The 23,392-nt window shown below is 46.4% G+C and overlaps 1 protein-coding gene and 1 long non-coding RNA gene across 4 annotated transcripts in view; one reads left to right on the top strand and one right to left on the bottom strand.

Annotated features, from left to right (window-relative positions):
* Ak5 (adenylate kinase 5) overlaps window positions 1-23,392 on the bottom strand; it is a 201,232-nt gene that overhangs the window by 98,726 nt on the left and 79,114 nt on the right. The window lies entirely within an intron of this gene.
* Window positions 7,077-23,392, top strand: part of LOC127682552 (uncharacterized) — a 31,021-nt gene continuing 14,705 nt past the window's right edge. The window contains exons 1-2 of one of the 2 annotated variants that reach the window (XR_007977389.1): window positions 7,077-7,193; window positions 20,240-20,355. This is a non-coding gene — a long non-coding RNA (uncharacterized LOC127682552). Of the gene's footprint in view, window positions 7,281-20,239; window positions 20,356-23,392 lie in introns of both variants that reach the window. The other variant, XR_007977388.1, reaches the window with a different exon arrangement.

Raw genomic sequence — 23,392 nt, 5'->3', positions numbered from 1 at the left:
CAGCCTTCTCCCAGCGGATTTTCAGGTCTATGTGTCCTGAGATTTTCTCTGACCTGTGACACAGCTCTGTCTCTCCAGCGCACCTGTCTCCATAGCACGCGGCACACACAACAGCTCTTACCCCTCCATGCCACACGCAGTCTGCGCTGTCCCTGGGGACAGAGATCATGGCGTATGTGGCGCATGTACCTCTGCATCTGTCTGCTTAGCACAGTTCCTGGGTGCTGCAGAATGTAACACACTTGTATATCGCGAACGACTGGTAAATATTGAAGGGGAGAGAGAGAGAGAGAGAGAGAGAGAGAGAGAGAGAGAGAGAGAGAGAGAGAGAGAGAGAGAGAGAGAGAGAGAGAGAGAGAGCCCTTGGACAGGACAGAAAGCATGAGTTGGGTAGCACAGGCTATGGAGGAGTCACTGAGCTAGACCTCCCTGATGGCTTCCTTGGTGGTCACGTGACTTCTTGGACCCACAACTCCTGGCTTCTAACTCTGGCTCAGAATATTGCTGAACTCCTCAGGCTTGGTGAGGATGGGCGGGCAGGGTGCTTAGTCTAGCTTTGGTGGTGGGAAAGTGCCTGAGGAAGGCGATTGTTATGGGAGTGAAGCAGAGGCATGCGGTTTGCCTTGACTGCGCTTCCTCCATGTTTTGGGGCCAAAGATGACAATGCAGTTATCGGCTCCTTCCGCCATCCCAGCCATGCCGAGGAGGACGCCAAAATGGGTCCGCCTCCACGTGGCCCTCTGTGCCAGCTGGCTCATTCAGTGAGGGTCGGATGTCTCAATGGTTGGGAGCACTCTCCTCTGTGGCTCAGCGTGAACATCTTTGAGGTTGTCATTAAGCGTTCTCAGTTCCCCGGAACCCCACAAGCTGTTGGCATGCTACTGAAGTGCACTGAAGAAAGCCCCGTTTCCCCACAAGGAATAATCGGACATGTTTTAGATTCCGTTGGCTTTTGAGACAGGCCTGTATGAAAGGCTCGCTTTGAGCAGTGACCCAGATCTGGTACTAATTTAGGCTCCTGTCTCCAAAAGTGATCTTCTGAGACATGCCCTTGCAACAGAGGCGCCGGAGGTGTAGTATGTCTTCTGCTGTTGTCCTTGACACGCCTTTTATTGTCAAATGTCTACAGGGATACCTCGCCTCTTTTCTTTTCTTTCTTACCTCGCCTTTTTACACAGGTAAAATAGTTAGACACTTCCGTTGTGGAGTTAAAGAAATCGTGAAGCAAAAACACAAAAACAAAAATGTCTGACTTAGAGAGTGCTCCTCTGTTCTTAAATTCACTGCCCCTGAAGGGTGTCTTGATACCCCCATGAAGTTAACCCAGATCACGAGACACAGAGGACCCTGATGGTGACAAGTAGTGGCTCTCTAATCCGTGGACTACCATCCCTTGGTGTCTCCGGGGGTCCTCTGTAGCGATCTAAATCCATGGGGCTGTAAAACCACTGTCAGCTGCTGCCGGCAGAGAAAGCAGGCCACATATCCAAAGGCTCTTCTGTTCTGAGGCCCGTAATCCTGACCATGATTCGTGTGTTCTGGAAGCCATGGGGGAAGTCTCCAACTGGAGTGCTGAAGACACCAACTGCAGCCACTCCCAGCCATGCCTCTGTGAGGTGGGCAGCTGTCTAAAGCATTCCACCACAGCCGATCCAAAGCCAGAGCTCTCTGCCACATCACACTTCCTGTTCCACCTCAGGGTCTTGGCTTTCGAGTTCATGCCAGGCCACAGAGGTCAAAGGGCATCTGAAATATTTAGATCGCAAGACTGTGGAACGTTGTGGAAGGGAGGAGGGTATTGAAGAGAAAGCTCAGTGTAGTCTTCGTAGAGAAGTCCATTTGCTCCCTCTGGGACCTGCTGTGGTGCAGTTTTGTTCCAATTGATTTCCTGAGGCTAGGAAGGATGTCTACCTCATAAAGAATGCCTGGAATCCTAGCCTGCCTAAACCCAAACACTGCTTATGGACTGTGCTATGTTTATTCAAATCCACAGCCTTTTGCTGTGCTAAGAGAGCTCCCTGAGCCTACAGATGCTAACACCCCAGTTCTATCAACTCTTGACCTCTGTGGTTCCCAGGTGTTCACTGGAGAGCTCCCACTTGCACTTGTACACAGCCAACCTCTGCTGACACAGCTCCGGCTCCTTCACAGCTCTGACCTGGTTGTAACATAGGCCTGGGCTCTCCTTCAGACTCTGATAAACTGCTTCCCGCAAGCCGAGAGACCACGGGCATCCATCCCTGTTTCCTCCTGAACCCTTCATGCTCACTGGTTTATGCTGGTTTTCTAGTTTTTCCAGGTCATACAGTTCTGCAAAAGCTGTGAGGCACATAATTCCATCAGATTTGCTTCAGACGGTTTCCTTTCTGAATCATTTAAAGAAGAAAAAAAAATGGGTTGGTGAGAAGGTTCAGCGGTAAAGGTGCTTGCCGGGCAAGCCCAGCGACTTGTGCTCAGTCCCCAGAATTCATGCTGCAAGGAGAGAACAGACTTCCAAAACGTGTCCTCTGATTTCTGTACACGGATGTAGCATGAGAGACCACACTCTCACACACACACAATGATGATGATGATAACAGTAAGACAATAGAAATGATTATCCTTAGTCCCCTTCCAATGCATTTCACGGTCTCTTTATTTCTTTAAATTTCTCTTTAACACCATCTCTCTTACCTGAAGAAGTTCTTGTGACATTTATTGTATGAAGGTCTGCTGGCTCCAAAGCTCTTGGTTATAATTCATCTGTGAAGACTTAAATCCTTCACTACTGAAAGAAATTTTTACTGAGTACAGATCTCCTGGATGTTTTAAAAAATGTGTCCCCTACCTTCCCATCGCTTGTAAGGCTGTGTGTGACAGGAAGTGTCCAAAGTCGCTTATTTTCCTCCTCTTGATACAAAGTTTCTTCTCTGTGTCCTATATTTTCTCTTTACCTCTTTTATACTACTTAAATTAAGACAAGCTCAGATGTCTGGTTTTTATATGTCCATGGTATGCTTTAGGCCTTTTGATGCCGTGGCTTGTTGTTTACTGTTGGCTTTTTGTAAAGTTATTCTATTTAAGTTTACAGTCTCCTATCTCGTTGTCTCTGCCCCTCCTTTCTGGACCTCAGCCACACAGATGTTAGGACATCTGGCATGTTTATTTGCACCCCTGCACCCCACATGCTCCAGGCTAAGTGACCTCTATAGACCCGCCATGGATTTCTCTGATTCCTTCTGTGGCTATTCGGAGTCCGCTGGAGAGCCCAGTTGGCAGTCTCGGTCTTTGTCTTTTACTGAGTCTTTGGAAGTTTCCAGCTGTGCCTTCTCTTCCATACTCTCTCTGTGTGAACCTACCCATCTGATCTTGGCTGTCTACCATGAGCATCTTGAGGAGTCCGGGAGCTGGGGGAGGGGGGGAGGGTGAGGTTCGCTCTCAGGCTGTTCATGCAGAGATATCTAGTCCTAGTATCTTCTCTGTCCACTGGAGTGTGCTGCTTTTCCCTGCCATGTCGTATATGGACCATGATATTTGTAGAAGACCAGACACGGCAGAGAGCAGGGACTGAGGTGAGTTGTTGTTGTGTCTGGAACCAGCTTGCTTGCCCTTTGCCTCAGGCTTCTGTCATGTGAGAGGCTGGATTTGTGCGATCTGATCGGCTGCTACAGTTACCTGCAGAGCTCCCAGACTTCAGACTCGATAGGGACATCTGATGTATTTGGGGGTGGCCCTCTGGGGAGATTTCCTGAACTTGAGACCTTTGTTTTATGCTGTGCATCAGAATCTGTCCCCACATCTGTGAAACTCTCTGCCAGGACCCCTCAGCCCTATGTACTGAAATCTTGGTCATGTCCCACAAGAAGACAGTTCCCATCTAGTAGACACCAAAGGCCTACCTCCCCAGGAAGCTCACAGCTGCATCTCCTGAGTCTGTTAACTCTTCCAGAAGGAATCTTCTTCCATTTGCCTCTCTCTGTCTGGCAAACCTTTTCCTGGCCAATGCTCATCTCCATCTATCCAGACTTCCGGCTAAGCTGCCCCCCACCCCCACCCCAGCCCCAGTTTCCCACTAAACCTACGGAAAGGCATAACTGTGCAGCTCCTCTGCCTGTTTTTGTTATTTTTCAAAGGGTAGGGATGACTATTTTTTCTCCAGAACTCTACATTCTGAGCAGACACGGGCAGCTTCTGTCATCTTTGAGGATACCGTGCATAATATCCTTGTTAAAGGAATCTCCTTCGGGCCAGTCCCCAACACAACTTGATCTCATTGACTCTGTCCCCTGGATTTCTGGTCTAGTTCCTGAATACTACACGGCACACCTTTTCCTGTGCCTCCGTTTCACTGAACGTTGATGCCCCAGGAAAGACCAATCAAAAGGATTTGGCCATCATAGAACTGAGGCAGAGACACAAAGACATGTCTGAAACAGGTATCACAGGGTGGGGTGAGGGCTGGGGGGGGCGCGCAGAGACCGCCATTTTCAGGATGACAGATGCAATGATTGCGTTTTATTTCTTGGGCTGAGGGTGGCTGTGTGAAGGGAGTTTTGTCATTATTACTATTAAAATTATGTAGATCTTTTTTTCTCAGCAGGCTTCATAATCAAAACCTTAAATCAACACTGTTAGAGACCACTCACACAGAAGGAAGGGGGGAATACTGAATGTCACTCAAATGAGTATTTTGGAAGTGCCATAAATCTCACTGGTTAGAATGCTGTGTATCAAATCCTTTAGACGGATACTTGATACAACCTGGACAACCAAGGTAAAGAGCTGAACGGGGTGGGCCAGTGAGGGAGAGCACCCCGACGTTAAGGATACACATAAAAGGCGTGACTCAAACAGTCTCATGGGGTCTAGAACATTCTTAATGAAAGGACACAGGATTTTCAGGTTGCTATAGGAACACAAAGCAGGAGGGGCTCCTCAAGACGGTGGCATTCGTGTTAAATCCGAGAGACTGAATAGGCATCCTTCACAGGCGGAGACACTCAGACAAGAATCCCTATAAATGCATACAAGAATGAACTGGTCATCCACAGAGGGAACCTCTGAGGTCTCAGCAACGTCTGAAGGAAACATGATAAAGGAAGGTTCATCCTGAACCCTCTTCCCCTGCCCTGTTATTCAACAGACAGCAAGGGAGCCCTGCAGGCTGTGTGTGATTGGCTGGAGTGTAGCATCAGCCACACAGTGTGAGACGATGGATGGGAGAGAACAGGCTAAGAGGGGTGTTGGAGAGCATTGTTGACATCCAAAGAGACATAGTTGCAGCTACGGCAAGACAGGGTGACAGTGGAGTTGTAGAAGAGGAGCCAACGGGAAGAGGCACCTCAGTAGGGATACTGAGCCCTTGGCGGATGACTGGACCCAGGAAGCAGAGAGAGAGAGAAGAGAGAGAGAGAGAGAGAGAGAGAGAGAGAGAGAGAGAGAGAGAGAGAGAGAGAAGAGAGAGAGAGAGAGAGAGAGAGAGAGAGAGAGAGAGAGAGAGAGAGAGAGAGAGAGAGTCAGTGTGTGGTGAGCGGGGCTTGGCACGGATGGCGCTCACAGTTATTGAGGGAAGAGGTGTACACGGGCAGGCAGTCGGGCTGAGCAGCTGTTATAGCGCAGCCCTGGGCAGGCTTGCAGACCTGACCTCCATGATGAGCAGAGAGAACTGTCCCACAGGGAGTCTGGCACATGGTCTGGCTTTGGTGCATCCGTGGGGAATGCAGGACAAACGGGGGAGGTAGGTGGGAGGAGCCTGGGATCAGGAAGGATGGCCCGAAGTCTGAGATGGGGGAAGGATATGCCTAGTGCCTTTGGAGAAGTGGCTGCCACACCACTTGGAGAACTCATGTGGGTGTGATGCGAGCCATCACTTCTGGTTTAAAACAGAGCAATTCTTCTTTACCAGAAGAAGCCCTTTGTCATCTTACCTTCCCTCTCCCTTGACCTTTGCTGGCCCTGTACAACCTTCCTAGTGAATACAACATCAAAACAGCAACAGCTCTCTTCAGAAATCAAAGAGAATGGGGATCAAAGAGGAGAGCTCTAGCAACAGCTACAGGCACCGGCCATCGCGGGCAGCAGTAACAAGAGAGGAGAGACGGTTCTGAAGTGAAAATATCCTGGCATGTAGTGAAGTCTTTGCTTCCTTATCGCGTGTTTGTATCAGCTGTGGATTTAGTGGCTCCCTTTCCACAGGGCCAGTGAGAGAACAAGTGTCCAGGGGGCACGAGGAGGGAGGGATGCGGCCTAAACCGCGTCACATAAACCATGGTGCCCTCTGTGTTCTTGCATGGCGCCAGGAGTCATGAGTGGTTACCACAGGTGCATGATTTGGCTGCTATGTTTTTTCATACAGAAACATTAAACATTAAAACAAAGTCAGGAAACCACTTAACTCTTGATCATGAACAATACATTTCCACTGTCACTCCCCTTTTGAGAATCCCAGCAGCCTAGTGAAGTCAGTATTAACACAGTTTGTTGATTTATAGAGATGGCACAGTAGGGTTCTGATGTTCACCCATCCTTGGAGAGCCGTTCCGGTCTTCCTCGTTACAGATGGTTGTGAGCCACCATGTGGTTGCTGGGATTTGAACTCATGACTCTGGAAGAGCAATCAGTGCTCTTAATCGCTGAGCCATCTCTTCAGCCCACAATCCGGTCCTCCTAGAGCCAAACTATCCTCTCTCCCCTGTACCACACCGTCTTCCATACAGAACCAACACTTCCCGTCTCTGGTTCTCCTAGCTCCATACGGAGCTGACACTTCCGGTCTTTGAGTCTCCTAGCCTTTCTGAAGGGTTGTATTCTATGATGCAGACACTGAGAGAAGCGACCTGTGCGGTATAAAAAAGACCCAGAGGGCTGCTGTTTTCCAGTCTGCTGCTGGCTGCACTGCGTAGGGGCCTCACTGGGAAGCAGAGGAACTGAAAACGAGCTTGTCAAAGTATCTGTGACCAAAATGTGGTAAAAAAGAAACCATCTTTCCACACTTCCCAACCACACGAGGGGTGTGGGTGCGGCGTGAACTTCCTAGGGGAGGGTAGCGAGCTGTGGTCACCTCCCACTCGCTCCAGTATTAGCTCTTTCTGGTCTGGGTGTCAGATCTCCTGCACTCAGGCTGCAAAAGCTCACACAGCTTGTCTGCCTCCACATGACCTCTGGAAGTGCTGCCCACCAAGCCCGGCACCAGGACTCTGGTGTCTCTGCTTCAGGTCAGTGCTCTGAACAAGGCTATGGCATCCTAAGGCATCAGGGACATAAGGTTCAACCCAGCTTGATCCAGAGCTCCTGCCCTTCAGGTGAGCGAGATGTCTATGTATCTAAAATCCTCTGTTTCCTCATCTGCTGCGTGAGGTGAGACTCACAAAACCTTCCAGCCCAGTGTTACTGAGAAGTTGGAAGTTAGTCAGGAGTTGCTGTGCTCAGAATAAATAGCTAACCTTGTTAGCAGGAGCTATATAAAGGCCGGGTCAACAGGGAGAGTAATTTTAACAACTAAACAATGCACTTATCAACATAATTAAAGTTAATAAAAATAACACACTAATTTTTCTAGCCAATTAAGCACCCACCTTTCAAATAAACCTTTACTGACCAAAAGTGAGGGAAAAGGCCGTTCTCAAGCATAACATAGGTTAGGAGGGGCTGAAGAGATGGCTTAGTGGTTAAGAACACTGGCTGCTCTTCCAGAGGACCCGAGTTCTGTTGCCAACCCTCGTGTCTGGGCTCACGACCATCTGGAACACCAGCTCCAGGGCATCCAGCACTTGCGGCCTCCAGTGGCGCCTGCACTGGCACACATACCCCCAGATGTACACACAGACGTACACACTACACATAATTAAAAATAATAAGTTTGAAAGGAATATTTGGGGCAGAAACTGCTCTGCTTAGCTTGTGTTTTTCTTGGTTTAAACAATGTATTACCCCAACAGCATACAATTATTGAGCTGAAAATGTGTTAGTGACCTTCAACCTGAGAGGGAAGTCTCATCTGGGAAGCCTGTGTGATAACTGTGTGTGAGGTGAGGGGTCACTTTCCTCTCAGGCACAGGAAAAGAGATGAGGAAGCAAGTCCCAAGGGCGCTTTGCTTGGCTGAGAAAACAGAACAGGGAGCTGTCTGTCCACAGAGGAGCCGCCAGCAGCTTTTCTGGAGTGGTTTTGGGTTTGAAAGTGATTTGTATCCCTATTTTGAATGATGGTACAAGAGAATGTGGGGGTAGGGGAGGAAAAGAGGCTAAAGCTAAATGTTGTATCTTTGGCACCAAAATGATTTCAGGTGTATTCCCTACCTCTCAGCTGGAGTCTGTTCAACTGGGAAAAAATGTTGTCTTAAGTGGACTCTCAGAAACAACGCATTTACCCAATACATTATATGTTTTGTGGACCAAAAGACATTCATAAAGCTGTGGGGGCGATTCTTCATGTTAGAATAATTTTTCATTTTTTTTCTAATATTGTTGTAGGGTCATGTTTAGAAATTTGTTTGTTTGTTTTTTTTAAACTCAGAATACATTTAGCTCAAAATCATTTACAACTTGGGAAAATGTAATTAAGTTGTGAATTAATCCGCTGTGGCAGTTAGATAGCTTCCTGGCATGGAAACACAGTCAGCCATGCATGTAGTCTGTGCCAGTGCGTGGCCTTAGGTGAGGGATCCCAAGGGAGGAAGGGGAAGGCACTCCTCAGGGAACTGTGGGCCACACCCCAATAGCGTATGCTATAAGAGCAAGAATTGACAAATGGGACCTCATAAAATTACAAAGTTTCTGTAAGGCAAAGGACACCATCAAGAGGACAAATCGGCAACCAACAAATTGGGAAAAGATCTTCACCAATCCTACATCAGATAGAGGGCTAATATCCAATATATATAAAGAACTCAAGAAGTTAGACTCCAGAAAACCAAACAACCCTATTAAAAAATGGGGTACAGAGTTAAACAAAGAATTCTCACCTGAAGAACTTCGGATGGAGGAGAAGCATCTTAAAAAATGCTCAACTTCATTAGTCATTAGGGAAATGCAAATCAAAACAACCCTAAGATTTCATCTTACACCAGTCAGAATGGCTAAGATTAAAAATTCAGGAGACAGCAGGTGTTGGAGAGGGTGTGGAGAAAGAGGAACACTCCTCCACTGCTGGTGGGGTTGCAAATTGGTACAACCACTCTGGAAATCAGTCTGGCGGTTCCTCCGAAATCTGGGCACCTCACTTCCAGAAGATCCTGCTATACCACTCCTGGGCATATACCCAGAAGACTCCCCACCATGTAATAAGGATACATGCTCTACTATGTTCATAGCAGCCCCATTTGTAATTGCCAGATGCTGGAAAGAACCCAGGTATCCCTCAACAGAAGAGTGGATGCAAAAAATGTGGTATATCTACACAATGGAGTACTATTCAGCCATTAGAAACAATGAATTCATGAAATTCTTAGGCAAATGGATGGAGCTAGAGAATATCATACTAAGTGAGGTAACCCAGACTCAAAAGGTGAATCATGGTATGCACTCACTAATAAGTGGATATTAACCTAGAAAACTGGAATACCCAAAACATAATCCACACATCAAATGAGGTACAAGAAGAAAGGAGGAGTGGCCCCTGGTTCTGGAAAGACTCAGTGAAACAGTATTCAGCAAAACCAGAACGGGGAAGTGGGAAGGGGTGGATGGGAGGACAGGGGAAGAGAAGGGGGCTTGCGGGACTTTCGGGGAGTGGGGGGGGGCTAGAAAAGGGGAAATCATTTGAAATGTAAATAAATTATATCGAATAAAAAAAAAACACTCTTCTGTTGGATGAAGGGCAGCACCGAATGGCCTCTAGGGAGGGCCTCGATCATCTTTGAGCTCTGTGTCTGTGCTGGGATGTGCTCATAGTCAACAAGACTGCATCTGTAGTCCCCCAGGACACACATCCCTGGGCCTGTCTGGGGGCCATGTTTGTAGAGGTTTAACAGGTGTGCGTGGACCCAGCCCATGGGGTGTGGTCCAAACTGAATACAAAGGGAGACAGGAGGAAGGTAACTAACAGGAGAGGGGCTGGGGGGCCTGGTGTTCAGTCCTTTTCAGTTCCTGGTCTCCTAAGCTGTGAGCAGGCAGTCTCCTGCCTCCTCAGACAGAAACTAGTTCTGCCATCATAGTAGACTATGTCCCCTGTTAACACTAACTAAAACAAACCCTGCCTCTCTTGGTCACAATACTACAAATACATAATACACAAATACTGGTCACAACAATGAGAAAGGAACCAATATATATAATTGAAACTGCAGTGCTCTTTCTGGACGCAGCACAGTGAGGACGCACCCTACGCTCCTGGTGGGGGTATAAATAGACAAGTTTTCTCACAAAAGTCACATTCCTATATGTTTCAAGAATCTAAAGAATTGTGAATTTTACTTTTTAAAATAGTTCTGAAAGAGAAAGTTATGATACAGATAATCAAGGATTCTTGTCATATCTTTATGACGATAAAACTCAGAGATTTAAGCATCAAAGAAGAAAAGAATGGCCAAGCAAACTAGATGGATCTCTACAACAGAAGACAAGATTGCTGCTGAGTCAGTATTTCTATGAGCGCATGCACATTAAACCAGTCAATGTTCATGGCAAAACTCCAAGAACAGAAAATGGACACTCAATTATAATCAGAAAAAAACATTCACCTGGCATGTACCCAACACTACGGTATTCCTATGCTATTTGTAAAGAAAAAAAAATTTGGAAATTGTAGGTAAAGATTTTGATCTTGGACAGAAGAATTGGCTAAGTGGTCGGCTGCTTGCTTTGAAAGCGTGAGAACTAGGGTTTGAATCCCAGCACCTCTGTGACAAGCTGGGTATCCCAAGCTTGGGTGTAACCCAGCTTCAAGAGCGTGTAGAGACACGGGGATGGCTACAGGTTGCTGGCTTCCAGCCTCGCTGAGAAAACATGAGTCCAAGTCCAGGGAGAGACCCTGCCTCAGAGGATGACAAGGACAGGAACAGAGCAGGATGCTCAGTGCCTCCTGTCCTGCATGTGTGCACATAGGCATGCGTACCTGTGCACACACACATGCCATGCGCACACACGCATGCATACACACACCACAGCACATCTCTAAAGATTTTGATTTAGTCGCATTCAAGTGTCAGAAGACCTCACCAAGCCTCTTTACTCTGGGTTACTTTTTTGGATAAGTAACTTAAGGCCTTATTTATTTATGAAAAGTGAATTGATAGATTTTCCTGGTCCAACTGAGGACAGGGCTTGTAGACTCATTGTAAAGCCTTTGTATTTGACATCAGTTAATCCAACTGTGGCAGGAAAGTCTCATAACCAAACAAAATATCAAGCAGATTCAAACATAGTCTATTTGTTTCAGAAAATTAAACAGAGATTTAACCACAGTCTATTTGTTTCAGAATATTATATAAAGATTTAGCCACACTCTATTTGTTGAAGTAGCTTTAAAAAAATCTCTCCAAACAATGAGACTTCACAATAATTTCTTCCCATGAAAAGCATAAGGATAGCAAGTGGGACGCCTTGGGATGCCTCAATCCCAGTGTGCAAGCCCTCAGCAAAGGGGCCGTCCTGATTAGGTTACAACCTCCCCCCCCATCCCCGTTTCCCTGCCGTTGTCATGAAAGAGAAACAGCACATGCTTCTCCAGGCTTTGTGAAAATCTGTCTTTAGATTTTTGGGAGGTGCCTTTTTGAAATTCACTGTGCATTTTTAAAAGAGATATTTATTTATCTATTTATGTATAGTCAATGTATATTCAATGTGTGTACTTTGCATTTATGCCTGCATGACAGAGGGCATCAGATCCCATATGAACACCATACCCCATCACAGATGATGGTAAGGTACCATGAGGGTGCTGGGAATTGAACTCAGGACCTCTGGAAGAAGAGCAGCCAGTGTTCCTAACCGCTGAGCCACCTCTCCAGCTCCTCATTGTACATTTTAAAAGAAAATGTACTTCGGTTTTAAATGTGGTTTCATCGCTCGGGGGTGGGGTGGGCTGGTAAGGATCAGGTGGACCTGGTGCCAGCTTGTGCGACTAGGGAAGGAATGGAGGTGAGAATAACAGGCCCTACAGAGGAGGGCTCTGGGAGGCATGGCGCCCGCGTGGGGCAGGTCTCTCCGGGTCATTTCTGAGGCATCAAGTAGCAGGATAGGACTGATGAAATGTAATCCTGCCACCCCCTCTCTTCCTTGTCCCTGGATCTTTCCAAGGAGTGTTAATAAATATCAAAACTGAGAAACTACAAACTTGACCCCCTCTCCTCTCTTACCCTCTACCTTGCATACTAGTGTGGAATAGAGATCTAATGGAATGTCTACCACACACGGAATGGAATGCCAATTCTTTACCTTCTCTGTAAACCGATTTCACAATCCCGAGGGGTGGACGCCAGCCACATCTGCTTTGTAGCGGGGCAGACTGACACCAACAGGAAGCGAAATGTGACAGCGGCCCCTGACACAGAGAGCAGGAGCTACATCTTTACTGAGGACAACCTGACTTAGACGCATGTTCTCCCCAACCACCTCCCCGGTGACTTTATCAAATGGTGAGGGTGAGTCACAGTGGAAATAAAGTGAATCAGTTAAGGTGACCTTAGGCAGGAGAGGAAAGGCTCGCCACAGATATAGAAAGTCACTTCCAGACCTGCTCTGCTCTACTCTGCTGTGTGTGTGTGTGTGTGTGTGTGTGTGTGTATGTGTGTGTGTGTTTGTGTGTGTATGAGATGTTTGTATGATTGTATGTGCATACATGTGCTGGATAGTTTTTAATGTTAACTTGGCCATAGGCACTATACTGATGAACTAACATGGTCATCTGGGAAATAAGGAATCTTAATTAAGAAAATACCGCCATAGGACTGGCCCATACACAAGTACGTACATAGGGCATTTTCTTGATTGATGATTAATATGGGAAGGCCCAGCTCACTGGGTGGGGCCACCCCTGGGCAGGTTCGTGGTCCTGGGTTTTATAAGAAAGCAGGCTGAGCAAAACCTAAATGGGAGATCCTGGAAGCAGAACTCCTCCTTTGGTTCCTGCCTCCAGCTTCCTGCTCTGAGTTCCGTCCCTGATCCTCCTGGATGATGGACCACAAGCTGTAATATGAAACATACCCATTCCTCCTCAAGTGGCTTCCACTTGGTATTTTATCACAGTGATAGAATCTCTAACTTAGACAATGCCGAGGCAGAAGTTGACACTGTGTCTTTCTTTGCTGCTATCCACCTTAATTGGTGAGGCAGACTCTCATTCAACCTGGAGCTCACTGATTGGCTAGAGCCCCAGGATTCCTGCAGTTTCTCCCACCACCGTACCCAGCATTTTATGTGGGTGCTGGGCATCTGAACTTAGGTCCTCATGAGCAAGCACTATGCAGACTGAGCTGTCTCTGCAGCCCTCCAAATGTGCTGTTATCAACTGGTTTGAAACCAGCTTTCCAAAAGCTAAAGGGAAAGTCAAAATGTTCTCTCTCTGTCCCCTCTTACCCAGAAAGCAGAATTCTAAAATACCACATAAAATGTGTTCTTGGAAGGCTCTAAGTGATGCCAAGAAGGGCTTCTGGTCATGTGAGAGACGCAGCGAGGAATAAAAGCACATTACGGTGAATCAGGGCCAAACGACTCCTGACTGGAAGGGAGAAGCCTCGGAGCGCGAGAGACATGTGAATGGAAAGAGGGGGATATTTATAGTCGCCGTGCCCACGCCCTCAATGTCAGCATGGGATGGAGCTTGTGGGTAATGAAATGTGACATGCAACCACATGTAAGAGAAGCAGAACTGGGGGAAAAAGGCTCGTGAGAGGAACAATAGAACAGTAACTCCTCATTACCTCAGGAGACGGGGGGGGGGGGGGGGGGTGGTGGTGGTGGTGGCCAGAGAGATCCCAGAAACACTGCAGGGAAGGCAGGTGAGCTGGGCTGCTCTGAAGCAGTTCCCATCACCACGGAGGGGTGGAGGGAGCCTGTGGGAGCTGCTGGTCCACACTGCCTGGGCAGCCTGGTGACCTGGGCTCTCCTGTCACATGCTGTGGTTTCCCACAGTGTATGACTGAACTCAACAGGAGAATACCCGAAGGACGGTGTCCACACCATCCCCTGCCTCCTGCCAAATCTCAGTCCAACTTTGAAGTTTTTTTTTTTAAGACTAATCATGAAAACACCATTCATGGTTTCCAACAGGAAATTCCTTCACGAGTGACTTCAGTCTCTTTGGTGTGGTATGGAAGCTGACTTTGAGGGAGCTCCCAAGGGGCCATGGCTGCCTGAGAGTCAGGAAGAAACAATGTGCTCCTGACTGTTAGATGCCTACAGTGAGAACTGGCTTCCTTCACTGAGATGTGAGGCTCACTCACTTTCCCTGCAGGGGAAGACATGTCTCACAGCCAGGCTCACTGCTGGAGTCTCCACAGGGCTGCTGGGGAAGTGAGAACACAGAAGCTCAATGTTGTTGCTCAGGGCAGGTGTGAGCAGGTGGGAACCAGCAGGTGGGAACCAGCAGGTGTGAGCAGGTGGGAACCAGCAGGTGTGAGCAGGTGGGAACCAGCAGGCATGAGCAGGTGGGAGCCAATAGGTATGAGCAGGTGGGAGCCAACAGGTGGAAACCAGCAGATATGAGCAGGTGGGAACCAGCAGGTAGAAACCAGCAGGTATGAGCAGGTGGGAACCATCAGGTTTGAACAGGTGGGAGCCAGCAGGTGTGGGCAGGTGGGAAACAGCAGGTATGAACAGGTGAGAACCAACAAGTGTGAGCAGGTGGGAACCAGCAGGTATGAGCAGGTGGAGACAAGCAGGTATGAGCAGGTGGGAACCAACAAGTGTGAGCAGGTGGGAACCAGCAGGTATGAGCAGGTATGAGCCAGCAGGTATGAGCAGGTGGGAACCAACAAGTGTGACCAAGGGGGAGCCAGCAGGTGTGATCAGGTGGGAGCCAGCAGGTATGAGCAGGTAGGAACCAGCAGGTTTGAGCAGGTGGGACCCAGCAGGTGTGGGCAGGTGGGAACCAGCAGGTATGAACAGGTGGGAACCAACAAGTGTGAGCAGGTTGGAACCAGCAGGTGTGAGCAGGTGGGAACCAACAAGTGTGAGCAGGTGGGAACCAGCAGGTGGGAGCAAGCAGGTATGAGCAGGTGTGAGCCAGCAGGTATGAGCAGGTAGGAACCAGCAGGTATGAGCAGGTGGAAACCAACAAGTATGACCAAGTGGGAGCCAGCAAGTGTGATCAGGTGGGAACCAGCAGGTATGAGCAGGTGGGAACCAACAAGTATGAGCAGGTGGGAGCCAGCAGGTGTGAGCAGGTAGGAACCAGCAGGTGTGAGCAGGTGGGAACCAGCAGGTGTGGGCAGGTGGGACCCAGCAGGTGTGAGCAGGTAGGAATCAGCAGGTGTGAGCAAGTGGGAACCAACAAGTGTGAGCAGGAACCAGCAGGTGTGAGCAGGTGGGAACCAGCAGGTGGGAACCTCAGGAGGGATTTGTTTCAGTCTGCACTCTCTGCCTCTCAGGGGTGGCTCTACCCTGAGCAGTCTAAGGTGGAAAGAGGCAGGACACAAGCTGCCCAGAGAAGTGTCACTGAAGCGCTTAGCAGGCAACATGGAGAAGCCTCTTGGATCCTCCCAGCAGGACACCACAGCTCACACAAGGACAAGCTTCCTGTATGTTTTTGGAAGGATCTGGCTGTACCCTAAACTCCCCAACTTCTCTGTTGTTCTTGAACAAATCAGGATGAATTCATCTTCAACACATTTATCAAGATGCCCTTTGCAGCTACGCATATATCTACCAACTTTAACAGTAATAACATTAGGGAATTTTCCCCCTAATTTTTTTTTTTTTTTTAGTTTTGTTCAGATCCTGATACATACATGTTCGTATCTAATGTGTGATGGTTCTATTCACATATACAATGGTCGATATCTGAAAGGACAGATAAAGGCAAAAACACAACAGCTACAACATACAAGGAAGGAACACTGGATTATCGCTTATGTGTGTGCATTTATATTCATCCCTGTATGTGTATTGGGGGCGGGGTGCAGAGGTAAACATCAGGCGTCTTCCTCAAATCTCTTTCAACCTTATCTTTCAATTATCTATTTTTATTTCATGTGTAAGGGTGCTTTGGTTGCATGTGTGTTTATGCACCACATGTGTGATTGGTGCCTGAAAGCCGGAAGAGAGCCCTGGATCCTCGGAACTGGAGTTCTAGAAGGTTTTGAACTGCTACACTGGGAACTAAACCATGTCTTCTGGAAGAACATTTAGTGCTCTTAACCACTGGGGCATCTTCCCCAGCCTCCCAACACTATTTTTTGAGGTAGAATCTTACACTGAACTTGGAACCAGTGATCCAGGTAGACAATCGGAAGCTGGCCTCCAAGGTCCTGTGAGGCGCCCATCACCTCCGCCCCCCCCCCAGCACTGGGGATACAGGCTGTGCCAACAGGCCTGGTTTTTGTTTGTTTTAAGCATAGGTGCTTAGATCTGAATTCAGGTCCTCACGCGTACATCTTCATTTCTGATGTGTAATGGTATCATTCAGAGATAGAAGGGTTGATATCTGATCAGATGGCCGAAGGCAAAAACTTATCATCTACAACACACGACATCTACATCTACAACATCTACAAATACTGAGTTATCTGCTTAGGAAACGCAGGAGCTAAAATCTTAAACCACACAGACAGTTATCAGCATTTGAGACCTGACAATCCTCGCCATTGTGAATTGACGTTATTAAAGTGTAGAGAGACTTCTATCTCTAGTAGAGAGAGACTTGTCCATAAGCTAAAACCGCACTACCCTCTTGAGCATTCTGTCCGTGACATATGCTGGTGTTCACACATCCGTCTGAAGCAGAGTGACAAAAGCAAAGCAACTGAGTGGTGATCATTTGAAACGTCTCTGGCACTCACAGGGACAGTAGACTGCAGCCGTCTCTCACAGGGACAGTAGACTGCAGCCGTCTCTGGTGCTAGGTCCTGCAACTTGGCTGTGCCTTGAGTGTGCCTCTCAGATGTTCCCATGTTAGGGGTTTGGGCCTCAGTGTAGTACAATGTCTGTGTGTGTGTGTGTGTGTGTGTGTGCAAGTGTCCAAGGGGCCCAGAACTATAGGATTCTCCAGAGAGCTGGAGTTAATAGCCAGCTGTGAGCTACCTGACTTGTGTGCTGAAAAAGTAAACTCTGGTCCCCTCGGTTTACACAAAGGAATGCATGGCGCATCCACAGCCACTGGAAATGGCAGAAGCCATGAAGCCAGCACAGCTGTTTGGTGCGGTGCGCGTCCTGCATGGCTGAGCCGAACGCTGTAGTCGCTGTCCCGTCTCCCACTTTCAGGTTTCGGTCTCTGTGTGTTGCGTTCTTGGGGACTTTCCGTACTGTGATTCATTTTATGCTTTTTTTTTTCCCAGAGAAAATTACATCTGTGTTTGTTGAGGAAAACCCTAAACTTACTGTCCCTTCTGCTTTTAGGGAAATAAGTTTATCTGGCCCTTGCTGGAAGTCTTCTTTATGCCCCGGACATCATGGAAAGCACGGGAAATCACCAAAACACTAGGGATTTCTTTATGAGGCCTCAGAAAACTCAAACGGTTTGATTGGAACAGGGTAAATGCAGAGATAGCTGACAAACTCCACTGAGGCAGGGGGATTGGTAACAGTTTCAAGGCCACTTTTTACAATATACTTAGATCTCTCAGAAATGTTGTTTAAAGACAGGGTTATGATCTGGAGGAATAGACCTCAGTAAATAAGATAGATTGATTGATGAGAATACCTTTCCCTGCTGCACAGTGCAGAAGATGAAATGATAAAGAAGTTACGTATTACCATTTACTATTCATAAAAGACTGTGTCAGATATTGCATTTGTCTGGAGTGCCTTAAACTGGAGATACTGCCAGCTCCCCAAAGCAGACTATCACATAATAAATGAGTTTGCTTTGGTGGAGACATTCTTTAGATTCTTTGAAGTTATAGGGCTGACAATATAAATAAAATCTGTTCTATCTGTACTTTCTAACTGTGACTGGCCTTGTAACCCAAGACACGTAATAATAATCAAGCACATGCCCAGAGACAAAATGCTATAATCTGAACTTCTTGGAAATTCATTAGTCTGCCTTTGCTCTCTGAAACCTGTATAAATAGAGGCAATCTGACTGCTAGTCAGTCAGAGCTGCAACATTCATTCTCCTAAGTGCCACACATGACTCCCTCCTCCCTCGATGGCTCCTTATCTCCTCTTGGGTCATTCTGTGGACCTCTGAAGCTGGCCCCTGGCAAATATACATTTTAGTAAAAGACGGTTTTAAAAGTAGCGACCCAATGTAAATCGTTAGATAAGATCTCACTTTGTAGCTCAGGCTGGTCTTGAACTCTTGGAAGATCTCACTGTGTAGCTCAGGCTGGTCTTGAACTCTTGGAAGATCTCACTGTGTAGCTCAGGCTGGCCTTGCACTCTTGGAAGATCTCACTGTGTAGCTCAGGCTGGCCTTGAACTCTCTGCATCAGCTTCACAGTGATGTGGTGGTTTCTGTCTGCCATGCTACTTGTGTTTTCGGCTGGATAGCCACCTTTTGTACTTACCGACTCTCATCCTCATCTGTGGTGGCCACATCCAGATGTATTTCAGGGTTCTAGACAACGAGGCGCAGGTCATACCTATCACCTAAGGCTTTGTTCCTGGAGCAGAATGTCAAGGTAGCAGCACTTTAGACGTGAACACTGTGCTTTAGAACAATCTCTCCATTTAATAATATAAAGCGGACTTTCATTGTGGGTGTGCTTTTTCTGATGACTAGCAAAATGGTTTTCTAATGTGCTTGTTGACAATTTTCATTTCTTCTTTGAATGGACTCTTATTGATTTGATTTGAATAAATTTCCTACAGAGCTACGTAGAAAATTAAAGGTTGCATGATTCATAATTTAGTTACTCAACTAATTATTTTCAATCTATTTTTTTAGTGATGGCAATAGAACCCTGGGCCTCGTGCAGACTAGGCCAGGGCTCTGCCCACGCTGTCCTCACTGGTGTCTTATGCACAGGCTGAAGAAACACCAGCTTAAGAAGGTCTAGATTGGTGCGGCAGTGTTTCTGTGATAACCTGCATGATGTTCTGGGCCATTCAATGTACTTGGAGAGCAACGCTCATTGAAGTCTTACGATGTTCTGTTCATGTTCGTCAGGCCATGCCGTGAGAAGAAAACCCAGAAGAATGCAGAGGAATTTTTAAGCAGTTAAACACTGTGTGCGCTGAAGTGAATTATGTGAAAACTAAAAGCACTATATATATTTATAAAGGATGAATAGCAGACACTTCAATTATTAACTTTTGCTACAATCATACACAGCAGTAATGATGATGGCACCCTCCCCCCGCCCCATGCGTCTCTGCTGCCCTATTCTTTTTAACAGTTTTGAGGTAGATTCCTATTAGAAGCCCTTTCTAGAAAGGAGGGCTCTGGGGTAGACAGAGGTTAAGTAAATTGCCCAAGACACTGCAAAAGAGCTTGGGATTCTATACAGTCCTCTGGCATGCCCATCGCCTGTACCCACCTTTTTATTTGCTCTTGAGAGTAACCTTCATGCTGCTTTCTGCATCCTAGTGCAGGGGAAACGCATCTCTTTCATCATCTTACACATCTACTAGTAAATTACAGGAGCTGGGTTCGACCTGGATCACGCTGGGACCATCCTTCCCCTATCACACGGCCATCTCGTAGAGACACAGGAGCCAACTCTGGCACAAGAAATTCTAAGGCAGGAGACTTGGAGAGTCCATGCTGAGAAAGATGTAGGGAAAGGAGCCGCAGGATCCGAGAAGGAGGGGCGGCGTGAGCGGAGGAGGTCTGCCCACCAAGAACAGGAAGCTGACCCTCGTGTGGGGGTCTGCGAGTCAGCGGATGTCAGAGGACTAGGCTAGACGGACGTTGGCTTGCACGCTGTGGTCTTCTTAATTTTCTTGAACTTTCTTCATGGTTTCTTCCTAGCTTATGTTGATTAAGTGGCCGCCTGTTTCCTTTCTATGACCGTTCCCAGTGAACTGTAGGTTCTGAAGGGCAGAAAGCTTACCTTGTTCGTTCTTGGCCCCGCCCATGGGGACGGCCTCTCTCTGCTGAGCTGCTGGTTGGATTTGCTTTGGACTTTTAGATACTGCTGTTCAGACTCGGCTCACTCACAGTAAGCCTTTTTTTCTTAAATGGAGACTCACTCACAGTAAGCCTTTTTTTCTTAAATAGATCTCTTGGACTGAAGCACCTCGAGTTTTTTTCTCCCTAAAAGAAAGCCAGTGCTGCAGACTTGGCGACACATGCCTGGAATCCGACCCTGGGGACACCGACTTATAAGGATCACTGTGAGTTTGAGGCTACATAGCCTGGGCTACATAGCAAGACTTTACCAACAAAGAAAAAAAACAAAAACAAAAAACAAAAAACCAGTACAAAACCAAAACAAACAAACCCCAAACAAGTATAAACAAGTATAATATAAAGAAATCAGCCTGTTCAGGAACCCCACACCCCCTTCAGCTCCACTTCCCCCTCACTCTGCCTGACATTATTTTTTTCTTCCCCAGTCAGACATCTTGAGTTTTCCACACTTCCCACTAACTCCCCTTTCTCACCGCCCATGTGCCTGCCCACTCCAATCTGTCTCCTGTGTCTGTCTATCCACCAAACAAGAAATGGACCACAAAATTCACAGGCTTCCTTACAACTGTCGAAAGGAACAGGCTTTTTGCAGTTTGCATCTTCCCCATCTCTCAGACCAGCAGCCCTCAGTACTTGGCTCTGTTCTCAGACCCACAAGTCTCCCGTTCTCTCCCTTGGCTTTCTTCTTCTGACTCATTTCCTTTGTCAGCCCTGAGATGCTGCTCTTACTTAGAACCTCTCCAGGCAAGTTCACTCGGCTGCGATCCGGTCTCCGAGGACAGCACTCCTTTTGCATTAATGAATGAACAAATAACCCAGACCCTTCCAAGGAAATCCACTCCTCCAGACTCTGCTCATTGCTTCTCTGACCCTCTTCTTGGGCTCTAAACACTCATAACGTCTAAACTCTGATAAGCCCAGTTTGGCGTTGTTACCAAAGTACCCATCATCCTCAGTTTGCCCAAGATCCATGCCCCTGTGGTCCTGCCTCTGACACACTTACTCAGCTTTGGTAAATTTTAATGTGGTTGATTCTTAGCAGATTTCACAGAAGGAGAAAAATACTGACACTGAATTTGACAGTTTGACATACATTGAGAACCAATAAATAATGGGCATTGAGGCCGGTGATTGAGAGTCTGATAAGTTCAGAGAACATTTCACTACATCCCTGTAGCTGTCACATTACTGAGTGTGGCTTCTTTGATCTAAATTCTCCCATTTTTTTCCCATTTATTTCAACTGGCTGACTTACTATTTTTATTTTTTATCTTTACCACATGCAGTCTTAAAGCATTTTTCATTTATTTTCTTCACATTACCAACATCATATTGGTCTAGAAAATTTTGTACAGTGTGATAAGAAAAAAAGATTTTCTTTTAAGACATGGTCTCAGTATGTAGCTCTGTCTGGCATGGAACCGGCCCTGTGGACCGCCCTGGTCTTGAACTCACAGAGATCCTCCTGCCTCCGCCTCCCGAGTGGTGTGTTCTACTATGCCTAACTTTAAAAACTCATTCTTAATTCTACCTTCTAGATGTGTGAGTATAAGGCCTTTCCACAGTAGCAAATTGTACAGAAATTCTCCTCAATGTTATGCTAGTGGCAAAAGAACATATCTTTATACGACCTAAATTATTAGAATCTGAAGGGCATCTTTGATGGTTCAAGTCTTCTTTTCAGCTTGGGGAAGTTTTTTTGTAGGAGAATGGAGTCTTGTTGTGTTTTTGTTTCCATGGGTGAAAACACAGATTTCATTGTAAGTTATCAGAACTTTCAAAAGTAAGCCTATTCATCTACCTCTCTCTCTTTTTCTTCTTTCTTTTTTGGTAGGATTAGGAAATATACTATTCCACTAGCAAATTACATTACTGTGGTTGACATTATAATTGTGTCTGAGGTAATGAAACACAATTCTTTGAAGCATGACTCATTGTAAAGTGGAAAGGGATTCAAGATCTGAGAACTCTACATGTGATTAAGCAACATCCTACCTGCCGTCAAAGTGGCGCACCTTTGAGCATCCGCTCTGGCTGGAAACTGGCTGGGCTCAGGACCTGTCCCCGGCATTCTCTGCATCCCCAGAGTGGCTGCCAGGGGGCAGGGTGATATAATTCCTAATAAATATGGGCTTTTCAACTCCCCATGATATGAGGATCAGAGCAAACAGGAACTTCATTTGTGTGCTCTTTAAGAGGCAGACAAAAGAATCAGCTTTTATAACGTATCTCAAACATACATGAAGTAAAAATCCTGAAGAGGCTTCTAAGGGGGAAAATAAGTTACCCTGCTGACACTTTATAAGTATGATCATGACAAAATTTGAGGATGAAAATATTGAAAACAAAGTACAATATGAACAATCATTATCAAAATATAAGATAAATACAGCATGAAAAATGTTAAAGTGATTATTTAAAGTCCCACATTCTAGACTCAGAGTTATTTTTTTATTTTATTCTACTCTCTCCTAATTAATCTGAGTTCTTCTTTTGCAACACCTATTACAGTGGTTTGAATGAAATTGGTCCCAATATACTCATGGTTGCTTCTTGTTTGGTAGAACTATTTGGGGAGGATTTGGAGGTGTGGCCTTGTTGGAGAAGGTGTGTCACTGGGGATGGGCTTTGAGGTTTCAAAAGCCCATGCCATTTCTATTTAGCTATTTCTCTCTCTACTTAGTGGTTGTGTCTCAAGATATGAACTCTCAGAACTCACCAGACCAGCTTACCTACTGCCATGCTCCTCACCAAACTGTAGACCCCAAATAAACACTTGCTTTTATAAGTATCTATATATCTATGCATCTATGTATCATCTATGTATCTATGTATGTGTCTATGCACCTGTGCATCTATGTATGTATCTATGCATCTATGTATCATTTATGCATCTATGCAATTATGTATCTATGTATCTATATATCATCTACGTATCTATGCATCTGTGTATCATCTATGTATCTATATATCATGCATCTTTGTATCATCTGTACATCTATGTATCTATCTATGCATGTACATATGTATGTATGCTTGTACGTATGTACACATCTATCTATCTATCTATCTATCTATCTATCTATCTATCTATCTATCATCTATCTAACTCTGTCTGCATATCATCTATCTATCTAATATGTGACTTTGGTCATATGATGTCTTTTTATACCAATAGAAAAGTAACTAAGACACCCAGCCACACATGAGTACAAACACATGCATGTGCGCGCGCGCGCG

Source organism: Apodemus sylvaticus, chromosome 4 (genome assembly GCF_947179515.1).
Source record: "Apodemus sylvaticus chromosome 4, mApoSyl1.1, whole genome shotgun sequence".
Lineage (NCBI taxonomy): Eukaryota > Metazoa > Chordata > Mammalia > Rodentia > Muridae > Apodemus > Apodemus sylvaticus.
The sequence above is the reverse complement of the archived record's forward strand: the minus strand, read 5'-3'. Positions and strand labels throughout refer to the sequence as shown.